At 42.2% G+C, this 12,289-nt stretch overlaps 1 long non-coding RNA gene across 1 annotated transcript in view; it reads left to right on the top strand.

Annotated features, from left to right (window-relative positions):
• Window positions 1-12,289, top strand: part of LOC135115012 (uncharacterized) — a 66,549-nt gene that overhangs the window by 42,385 nt on the left and 11,875 nt on the right. The window lies entirely within an intron of this gene.

Consider the following 12,289-nt stretch of genomic DNA (forward strand, 5'->3'; position numbering starts at 1 on the left):
AGGGAGGCATGCAGTAAACAAAATCATAAGAGCAGTTAACGTGAAAATAGCGGTAGAAGATAACAGAACATGCAACACTGCGGCGATGAGAAAGGTGGACACTCACTTAGAGAAGAGTTGATAAGACGAAATGCTTAGAACAGTAGTGAGTGGAACCCCCCCCCCCAATACATGTGAAGCTTACTCAATACATGGATAAAAAGTTCAAAGCTTGGGGCGGGTGAGAATATCTGGTGATGACGACTCAACACTACATACTCAGATGATAAGATTCCTACATATCGCAGAATCCTTTATGCCTGGACTGCTCACTCAGCCTAGAAAACGCGCCGATCGCCGCTCTAAGGGCCCTCAGTCGCAAATATTCGCTTTACTCTTTTCTTAAACGGTACAACATGATACACACATCAGACATACTCTTACTTTCAACCTGAAATACCATGTTACTAGTTGTTTTTATTCATCCTCTACAGGTTTCTTGATACGTTTACTATATATAATGCTACTTACGTTGATCATTTTTGGCTTTTTTTTTTTGTAGGAGGGACACCGGCCAAGAGCAACAAAATCTAAAAAAAGAAAAAAATAGATACCGGTCCCCGAATAAGGTCCGAAGTAGTTGTCAAAAACTGAAAGATAAGTGTCTTCAAACCTCCTTCCTGAAGGAGTTCAAGTCATAGGAAAGTGGAAATACACAAGCAGGCATGGAGTTCCAGAGTTTACCAGAAAAAGGGATGAATGACTGAGAATACTGGTTAACTCTTGCATTAGAGAGGTGGACAGAATAGGGGTGAGAGAAAGAAGAAAGTCTTGTGCAGCGAGAAAGTCTTGATTTTATATAGTTACATTGATACTTATATATATATATATATATATATATATATATATATATATATATATATATATATATATATATATATATATATATATATATATATATATATATATATATATATATATATATATATATATATTTTTTTTTTTTTTTTTTTTTTTTTTCAATCAGTAGTTTTCTACCATGCCACTCATTTAACAGGAGTCCCTGCATGACTCTTTTTTCTCATTTATCTTCTTTTTCTGTCTCTTCCGTCTCCCAAATTGGTTTCTGCCGCTCTTATCAAAAATAGTCAATTTCCCACGTTAACTACTACTCCGTATATTTCCCTATCCTCACCCTTATTGTTTATCTGTTTATTTCCACTATACTTGCTTGTTCATTATCATACTTTGTTGCGTATTCATCTTTCACTTTATTGCATCATGAAGCATAATTTCCTCGCTATGTTCAAAGATTCTCCCCTCCCAACGAGGCACCAGAACACAGCATATCCAAAAGACATCTACAAATGTGTGCTTACCGTGTCTGTCATCCTCGCCTTGTTTTTCCCCACCCTCCACCTTCTTGCTGTTATTTCACTCAATCAGTCACTTCATCAATCAAATACCACTTACGCATTTGTGTAGCGAAGAGGGAGGTGGATCTCTCTCTATCTCTCTCTCTCTCTCTCTCTCTCCTCTCTCTCTCTCTCTCTCTCTCTCTCTCTCTCTCTCTCTCTCTCTCTCTCTCTCTCTCTCTCTCTCCTCTCTCTCTCTCTCTCTCTCTCTCTCTCTCTCTCTCTCTCTCTCTCTCTCTCTCTCTCAAGTGAGTGTGTTTGTGTGTGTGTGTGTGTGTGTGTGTGTGTGTGTGTGTGTGTGTGTGTGTGTATTATATACAACCTGATTTCCGAAGGAAAAGCAATTGACATGACGTAAGTGGGAGCGTGTGGAAGCTAAGGTGGAACCGGAAATCATTAATTTAGAAGAATAGTGTGATGCAATGGCAAAGAAAGTCACACTGCATCTGGAAATTTGTATAAAAACTTTAACTCCCACAGACACAGTAAGATCACAAAGTGTATCAATTGTTCATCGGAATTCAATTATCTAACCAACTGACGTGTGTTCGTTTGTTTGTACATTAATCTGTTAAGTTACCTGATTATTTTCTGGTAGAGTGACACGTGTATTACATCCTTTAGTCAGCGCGCGCCTGGTGTCAGACACACGTCCTCAGCAGTCACGTGTCTGGGGACAGTAACAAAAATGCTGCATCAGGGACGTCCTCATCGACCATGTTTAAAATGTTTGCTAATATCAAAAAAAAAAAAAAAAAAAATAATTAATAAGTAAAAGTGGATATATAAATAAATAGATAAAACTAAGAATAAAGGTAAATGAATAAATTAAATAAATAAATAATAAATAAAAAATAGAATACAATACTCAGTTATAGCGAACACGAACGATCTGAGCAAGCCTCTTCTGCAGTGTTCGTTCTCGACAGGACGTTTCTTGTACCACTTTTTTGAGAACATTACGTGTGCTGGACATATGACGCGTTTCCGGTGCGAAACGTATCGTGTTGAAAACTGGTGGGGTCCTTGGGTCTGATCAGCGTCTTCTATACAAACATTTTCAACCTAACATTCAGAAGTTTCGCCTGGGTAAGAGAGTGATTGCAACATAACAACGGATTGTGTAACGAAGGGGAACTAGAAGGGACAGCAATGAGGCACAGCACGCGCCACATAGCTGCAAGACGTGGCCACTGGGATTGAAAAGTCTAGTCTTCTTAAAAGGAATTATGTTGTTTGTAAGTTAATCAGATTTTACATCGTTTGCAAAGAATTCCATAGTTTAGGTCCATTACATAGAATACTATTTTTAATAATGGTTGAAGGAAGTTTTGGACATATCAAATCTATATATATTATTTCCGCTGGTATTATGTGGGTGATCGACAAATTTAAAAAGATTGTTGTGGTAGACATTCACGTGCTTTTCTTTTTTTTTTTTTACAGATATAATGAGGAAATACTTTAGAATATTGGAGAATTTTAACATTTTTAGTGACTGAAATATTTGATTTACAGATTCACATTTACATTTAAAAGTTGTACATCTTAATATGCAATAATAACACTGTTGAGGTAGAAATGCCAATACATCTCCATATTGGCAGACAGTAGGTCATGTGAGGGTGACAAAGTGAAACATATACTAATAATCTTTTTTTATATATAAAACTCTATATTTTAGATAGTTTGTCACTAACAGCAGCTGCTTGACTTTCAGAGTGGAGCACATTCTGAAACTCTTTCCTGTTGCGGAGATCTCCATTCTTGGAAACTTCGATGTTTCGCCACCAACATTGGCTTCCGTTTCCGTTTACTGACCATCCTGATGAACTAGCCCTTAACTTCGCTATCCTCCACGACCTACAGCAACTGGTGCAACACCCTACTCGTATTCTTGGAGATACTCTCAACATTCTTGACGTTTTCCTAACTTCTGATCCTTCTGCTTATGCTGTCACCCTGTCTTCTCATCTGATCACAACTTCATGTCTCTATCTTGTCCTATCGCTCCAGTCCCTCCTCACGACCAGCCAGGGCGAAGGTGCCCCTGGCGTTTTGGTTCTCCTAATTAGGGGGACCTGAGTAGGTATTATTCTGATTTTTCCTTGGAATGATTACTACTTCCGTGTCAGAGACTTGTCTCTGAATGCTGAGCGCATAACAAACGTGACAGTGTCTGGCATTGGAGGCGTACATTCCTCAGTTTCTCTCGACCTAAACCTTCCAAACCTTGGTTTAACATAACCTATTCTCGTGCTATACGTGATAGAGAGGTTGCCTTCCATCACCTGAATCTCATGCACTTTATATTTTTGCCAGGTCTGTTCTCTAACTAGCTAAAACTCCTTCATTAATAAAACGTGTCAAAATTTTTCAAGATCTAACTCCCTTCGTGACTTCTGGCATCTAGCCAAAAACATCTCTAATAACTTGGCTTCTTCATCTTTCCCTCCTTTGTTTCAACCTGATGGCACCATTCCCATCTCGTCTATTTCTAAAACTGAACTCTTTGCTCAAGCCTTTGCTAAAAAAAAACTACCTTGGATGATTCAGGGTTTGTTCCTCTCCTCCTCCCTCCAACTACTTCGTGCAACCCATTTCAACCCATTAAGATTCTTCGTAGTTATGTTTACCATGCCCTTGCTGGCCTAAATTCTCGGAAGGCTTATGAAGCTATTGTTCGAAACTGTGCCTCCGTGCTTGCACCTTGCCTATTCAAACTCATCCATTCCTGTCTATCAACATCTATCTTTCCTTCTTGCTGGAAGTTTGCCTACATGAAGCCTGTTCTTAAAAAGGGTGACCGTTCCAATCCTTCAAACTACCGTTCTATTGCTTTAATTTCCTGCCTCTTTTAAAGCTTTTGAATATATCCTCAACAGGAAAATTATCTCATTTACTTACGTATATTTCACAACCTTCATTCTGATCCCCAGTGTAGGTTTCGTCGAGGTCGCTCTATTGATGATCTTCTGGCTTTCCTTACTCAGTCTTGGTCATCCTCTTTTAGGGATTTTGGTGAAACTTTTGTTATTGCCTTAGAGATATCAAAAGTTTTTGATAGAGCTGGCACAAAGGTATGATTTCCAAACTAGCCCCCTACGGTTTTATCCTTCTCTCTAACTTCATCTCAAGTTTCCTTTATGACAGTTCTGTTGGTACTGTGGTAGACGGTCACTGTTCTTCTAAATCTTTTAACAGTGGTGTTCCTCAGGTTTCTATCCTATCACCCACTCTCTTCCTATTATTTATCAATGATCTAAATCAAACTTCTTGTCCTATCCACTCCTACGCTGATGATACCAACCTGCACTTTTACACGTCTTTTAGTAGACGTCCAACCTTCAGGAAGTAAATCTCATATCTTTATCTTGTCCTATCACTCCAATCCCTCCTCAGGATCCTCCTAAGCGAAGGTGCCTCTGGCGTTTTGCCTCTGCTAGTTGGGGGGACCTGAGGAGGTATTTTGCTGATTTTCCTTGGAATGACTAATGCTTCCGTGTCAGAGACCCATCTTTGTGTGCTGAGCGCATAACAGAGGTGATAGTGTCTGGCATGGAGGCGTACATTCCTCACTCTTTTTCTCGTCCTAAACCTTCTAAACTTTGGTTTAACACAGCTTGTTCTCATGCTATACATGATAGAGAGGTGGCCCACAAAAGGTACTTAAGCCTTCCATCACCAGAATCTCATGCACTTTATATTTCTCCCCGGAACCATGCCAAGTTTGTTCTCCAACTAGCCAAAAACTCCTTCATTAACAGAAAATGTCAAAACATTTCAAGATCTAACTCCCCTCATGATTTCTGGCATCTAGCCAAAAATATCTCCAATAACTTTGCTTCTTCTTCTTTCCCTCCTCTATTTCAACCAGATGGCACCATTCTGGGCTTGTTCCTCCCTCTCCTCCACCCTCTGACTACTTCATGGCACGTATTAAAATTCTTCGCAATGATGTTTTCCATGCCCTCGCTGGCCTAAATCCTCGGAAGGCTTATGGACCTGATGGGGTCCCTCCTATTGTTCTCCGAAACTGTGCCTCCGTGCTTGCACCTTGCCTAGTCAAACTCTTTCAGCTCTGTCTGTCAACATCTACCTTTCCTTCTTGCTGGAAGTTTGCCTACATTCAACCTGTTCCTAAAAAGGGTGACCGTTCTAATCCCTCAAACTACCGTCCTATTGCTTTAATTTCCTGCCTATCTAAAGTTTTTTAATCTATCCTCAACAGGAAGATTCTTAAACATCTATCACTTCACAACCTTCTATCTGATCGCCAGTATGGGTTCCGTCAAAGCCGCTCTACTGGTGATCTTCTGGCTTTCCTTACTGAGTCTTGGTCATCCTCTTTAAGAGATTTTGGTGAAACTTTTGCTGTTGCCTTGGACATATCAAAAGCTTTTGATAGAGTCTGGCACAAAGCTTTGATTTCCAAACTACCCTCCTACGGTTTCTATCCTTCTCTCTGTAACTTCATCTCAAGCTTCCTTTCTGACCGTTCTATTGCTGTTGTGGTAGACGGTCACTGTTCTTCTCCTAAATCTATTAACAGTGGTGTTCCTCCGGGTTCTGTCCTGTCACCCACTCTCTTCTTATTCATTAATGATCTTCTAAACCAGACTTCTTGTCCTATCCACTCCTACGCTGATGATACCACCCTGCACTTTTCCACGTCTTTTCATAGACGTCCAACCCTTCAGGAGGTAAACATATCACGCAGGGAAGCCACAGGACGCCTGACCTCTGATCTTTCTAAAATTTCTAATTGGGGCAGAGAAAACTTGGTATTGTTCAATGCCTCAAAAACTCAATTCCTCCATCTATCAACTCGACACAGCCTTCCAGACAACTATCCCCTCTTCTTCAGTGACACTCAACTGTCCCCCTCTTCTACACTGAACATCCTCGGCCTGTCCTTTACTTATTATCTGAACTGGAAACTTCACATCTCATCTCTAGCTAAAACAGCAACTATGAAGTTAGGTGTTCTGAGACGTCTCCGCCAGTTTTTCTCACCCCCCCAGCTGCTAACTCTGTACAAGGGCCTTATCCGTCCATGTATGGAGTATGCTTCACATGTCTGGGGGGGTTCCACTCATACTGCTCTTCTAGACAGGGTGGAATCAAAAGCTTTTCGTCTCATCAACTCCTCTCCTCTAACTGACTGTCTTCAGCCTCTCTCTCACCGCCGCAATGTTGCATATCTAGCTGTCTTCTACCGCTATTTTCATGTTAACTGCTCTTCTGATCTTGCTAACTGCATACCTCCCCTCCTTCCGCGGCCTCGCTGCACAAGACTTTCTTCTTTCTCTCACCATTATTCTGTCCACCTCTCTAACGCAAGAGTTAACCAGTATTCTCAATCATTCATCCCTTTCTCTGGTAAACTCTGGAACTCCCTGCCTGCTTCTGTATTTCCACTTTCCTATGACTTGAATTCCTTCAAGAGGGAGGTTTCAAGATACTTATTCACCAATTTTTGACCACTACTTTGACCCTTTTATGGGACTGGCATTTCAGTAGGCATTTTTTTTATTAGATTTTTGTTGCCCTTGGCCAGTGCCCTTCCTACATAAAAAAAAAAAAATAGTTCACGCAGGAAAGCCACAGAACGCCAGAATTCTGATCTCTCTTAAAATTTTTGATTGGGACCAAACTTAGTATTGTTCAATACCTCAAATACTCAATTCCTCCATCTATCAACTCGACACAACCTTCCAGACAAGTATCCACTCTTCTTCAATGACATTCAACTGCCCCCCTCTTCTACACTGAACATTCTCGGTCTGCTCCTTACTTATAATCTTAACTGGAAACTTCACATCTCATCTCTAGTTAAAACATCTTTTATGAAGTTTAGGCGTTCTGAGTCGTCTCCGCTAGATTTTCTCTCTCCCCCCGTCCCCCCATCTGCTAATTCTGTTCAGGGGCCTTATCCGTCCATGCATGGTGTATGCTTCACATGTATGGGGACTGGGGTTCCACTCATACTGTTCTTTTAGACAGGGTGGAATCAAAAGCTTTTCGTCTTAACAACTCCTCTCTCCTAACTGATTGTTTTCAGCCTTTCTCTCATCGCCGCAGTGTTGCATCGCTTGTTATCTTCTACCGCTATTTTCATACTAACTACTCTTCTGATCTTGCTAACTGCATGCCTCCCCTCCTCCCGCGTCCTCGCTGCACACGGCTTTCCTCTTTATCTCACCCCTATTCTGTCCACCCTTCAAATTCAAGAGTTAATAACAACATCAAGCCCTTAATCATCCAAGGTAGAAGGTTTAAGCGAAGAGTTCAGCTTTAGAGATAGATGTGATAGCAGTGGTGCCATATGGCTGAAATAAAGGAGGGAAAGAAGAAGAAGCAAAGTTATTGGAGATGTTTTTGGTTAGGTGCCAGAAGTCACGAGGATATATTGAAAGATTTCGACACTTTCTTTTAATAAAGGAATTTTTGGCTAGTTAGAGAACAGACTTGGCATGGTTCCGGGCAGAAATATAAAGCGCATGAGATTTTGGTGATGGAAGGCTCAAGTACCTTTTGTGGGCCACCTCTCTATCATGTATAGCACGAGAACAAGCTGTGTTAAACCAAGGTTTGGAAGGTTTAGATCGAAAAAAAGTGTGAGGAATGTACGCCTCCATGCCAGACACTATCACCTCTGTTATGCGCTCGGCACACAAAGACGGGTCTCTGACACGGAAGCAGTAGTCATTCCAAGGAAAATCAGCAAAATACCTCCTCAGTTCCCCCAACTAGCAAAGGCAAAACGCCAGAGGCACCTCCGCTTAGGGGGATCCTGAGGAGGGATTGGAGCGATAGGACAAGATACAGATATGAGATTGTGATCGGAGGAGGCCAGTGGAGAAGATAGGGTGACAGCATAAGCAGAATTAGAGGTTAGGAAAAGGTCAAGAATGTTGGGCGTATCTCCAAGACGGACAGAAATACGAGTAGTGTGTTGTACCAATTGCTCTAGGCCGTGGAGGATACTAAAGTTAAAGGCTAGCTCACCAGGATGGTCAGTGAAGGGAGAGGAAAGCCAAAGCTGGTGGTCCACATTGAAGTCTCCAAGAATGGAGATCTCCGCAAAAGGGAAGAGAGTCAGAATGTGCTCCACTTTGGAACTTCAGTAGTCAAAAAATTTCTTATAATCAGAGGAGTTGGGTGAGAGGTATACAGCACAGATAAATTTAGTATGAGAGTGACTCTGTAGTCATAGCCAGATGATGGAAAGCTCTGAAGATTTAAGAGCGTGGGCACGAGAGCAGGTTAAGTCGTTGCGCACATAGACGCAACATCCAGCTTTGCATTGAAAATGAGGATAGAGAAAGTAGGAGGGAACAGAAAAGGGGCTACTGTCAGTTGCCTCAGACACCTGTGTTTCACTGAGAAAAAGATGAGATTTAGTAAAGAAAAGACTGAAGATTAGATCTAAGACAATGAATGTTGCAAAAGCTAATGAAGAAAAAGTTGAGGTGGGTGTCAAGACACTTAAGGCCGATACCAGAAGAGCGGTCCGACCTGGGGACATTTGTGGTCCTCTCGCCATGATAATTTTGAATTTTGAGTGAAGGGTGTGTGTGTAATTAGGTGTTTTCTCTGAAGTTTTTCTCTTTAGAGGGCAGGCTGTGACTGCCCCCTTGTGTTGTGAGACACAAAGGGAAACGTTTAGAGATGTCACAGATGGGTTTAATGATAGATTCATAGTGCTTTAGACCTCACTGGCAGGTGCCTACTGCCTCCTCAGTGATGCACGGTTATCAGTTGTCTTATAAACATGTTTATGAATTCATGCTTTCTCGTCTCTCGAATCATATCGTTTTCTCCTTCTTTCAACGTGGCGTCGCTCCCTTACGTATGCTAAGTTGTGTATTACGTTTCTTGTCAATTCTGCGTACGTTAGTGCATAGTACGTACGTTATCAAAGTACGTACGTTATCATGGTATGCATGTTATCAGAGAGAGAGAGAGAGAGAGAGAGAGAGAGAGAGAGAGAGAGTGTGTGTGAGTGTGAGTGTATACGAGTTGTCAATAGCGTTCCACTTGCACCCAAACTTTTGCAGGGGAGAAAAGAGGTCATCATTATCATCGCCTGGAAAACATAAAGGAGAATATTAACAGGGTGCGGTTCAACAGACGCAGTTTAAAGCCACTGATACAAACTCAGTCACATGAAGAATATCTGATCGTTCTGGACGTGCATTAGTTTAGGCAATAGACATGTAATGTTCAGTTCCACATGAGAACATTAGTATTAAGAGTAAGTTTATTGGATCATAATTGTGTAAACCATGCATTCAACGACTAGAATCATGTAATAAAGCCTCACACTCATTACAGACCATGAACGTGTAAGCTTCTTAAGTTCTAAGAATTATATAACGATGAAGAAGGAAAATTTTTGCCATGAAAACGTTCCTATGCAGCCCAGTTGGTGGACTGGCTGACTGAGGTGGGGGAGGAGAGGCTGGGAGGGAAGATGTGGTGATGCGAGATGGTGAAAGGCGGAGACGGGCGGGCAAGGGAAATAAGCTAAAGGGATGGCGAGTGAAGGCCGTCATGCAGGCAGGGGAGTGGTTGTTGCTGGCTAGGGCAGGAGGGGAGGGCTGCCGGACGGCGGCAACAGCAGGAGGCGAAAGTCGTGCATAGAAGGAGAGGTGAAGGAGAAGGAAGGCGATAGATTGGTTAAAGAAGACTGATAGGAGGTGGTGTAGGTGGGTAAGAGGAGGATGGGATGGGTGGCAAGAGGGAAGAGGAGTAGGTGTAAAATGGTAGGAGGAAAATATCAGTGGTGAAAGTCGGAAAAGTTGAGCAGGAGATCGTGAAGGAAGCAAGATGGGAATGGCGGCTCGTGGGTGGGGACCGACAGGTGGAATGGATGGCTATGGGTTGGGCAGATGGACGTTCACATGCACTACGTGTTTTCTTTCTACTTGTATGTTGAGCACAGCAGCACGAGTGCATGTGCCTGAATAAGACATAGGCCCGAGTTTTTTTGTGTTCCTTTAGTAGAGTCTAGTACTTCACTTCCGGACCGGCCGGTATGTAGTCACCATTCTCCAGATGTGACTCATCAAAGCTCTCTACTGGTTTAGTTGATGAGTGAATGTAAGTGTTTATACGTAACAGCGAATACAGTCATAAAACAGACGTCAGATTACTTACATCTCTCGCATACGTTGAATGAAACAAAATTTGATATGCCACTGAATCGTGCTGTGGTCAGATGACAGGAAGTAATTCGTATTTATAGTTTTTTTTTTTTCTCTCTTTTCGGGCTAACGTTTTAGCCTCTGATAAGTCACCGTGCGTGGGCAGGGGGTATATATATCTCAGCGCAGCGGTGCACCTCACTCACTCTCGCCGCTGCAGTCGGGCAATTCACACCACTGCCGCTGCCTCTCCACTGTGCGCTGCCACATCTCACTGCTCAAGCCACGATCCACGAGCTGCACGCTTGAGTTTCTACAACGAAGTCATGTCTACCTCTCAAGGATATCAGCGAGTGACATCAACCCCTGTGTTGGCTGTACTGATTCTCATGGCCACGCTGTGTTTGTCGGGAGTGTTCTGTGCGCCAAACAAGAAACACGCGGAGAAAATGAAGATGCTCCTCCAGCAGAAAATGGACCTGGATACCCTGAAATGTGAACCCAAGCTAACTGTCGTGCCACTCGAGGAGGAGCTGGAGTTCCATGACCCGCTGGCTGACGAGGACTTCCTCCCCAAGGTGGTGGCTGTGCACCGGTGCATTGCATCCTGCTCTTTCTGCGGTAATTCAGCGATAGGTGTGCCGGAAGGGAAGTGTCTGCCCGTGGAAATAAACAAGCGACCCTTCCTCGCTCACTACATCAAGGATTCCCAAAGAATATACCAGGAAGTGTTGGTGGAGGAGCACAAGACTTGCGCATGTTCGTCTTGAGCGCAACCTAGAACATCAAAGTTAATCTGTGATATCTTCTTTTGTATGCACTTTCCCAGATAATGTATGTCTTTCCTGACAACTGTGTACAAATTGTAATTTATTTTTTTCTATTTATGATTCAATTTTTACATTTTTTTTTCTTTTTATTAATAAAAGACATTTTTATACCTTAATTTCATTTGTTTGTACCTGTAGAAAGAGTGTGTATGTAGCAGGTGAGTTTTTGGGAGGTAGAACTGAATATTACGAGAATTAATGTCACACACACACACACACACACACACACACATCGGAAGGAAAGGATTCAGGAGTCCCTTTCCGGTTTCCGCTCAGCCAAGTGACTTTTCATACTTGTCACCAAAGTTGGCTATTCTGTCACGGAAACGATTGCCGAACGTTGTCTTTCTGAATCACAGACATGAATGACGATTCCCTCCTATGTTATATGTATCCTGCTCCGGCATCGTCTCTCTCGTAGATAGAAGAGGAATAATTACTGAATTAACATCACAACGTAACACTTTATGCAACATGAGAGCAACATGAACTTGAAGGACTGAAGACGTGCACATTAAATGATTAAAAACACAAGCTCTTGGTCAAGCGTCGCTTGCCAAAAGTTACGTAACCCTCAGTAGATTCTGTGAACTGAGGCACTGTCTTCATGTGGAGACAATATAACTATACTATGTAATTATAGAAAAATCCACAAACTAGCTCGCGTTTCATAATCACTGAAGTAAGAGTCACGGAAAATTGTTGATTTTTAAAAGCAGGTTTCCTAAAGTTATGCACTCCGTGTTTCTTGATGAAAGCCACAAACCAAATGGCCAGTACATGCAGCTATTTAGTGTAACTGTAAGACTTCTACTGGGCAGGACTTACTATGCTGGTGAGAAGAAACGCTGCCCCCACTATCCATTCATATGCTAAACTAAAATTTATAGTAACGAGGTGAATGCAGTGTGTG

The sequence above is a fragment of the Scylla paramamosain genome, chromosome 28 (assembly GCF_035594125.1).
Source record: "Scylla paramamosain isolate STU-SP2022 chromosome 28, ASM3559412v1, whole genome shotgun sequence".
In the NCBI taxonomy this organism is placed as follows: Eukaryota; Metazoa; Arthropoda; class Malacostraca; order Decapoda; family Portunidae; genus Scylla; species Scylla paramamosain.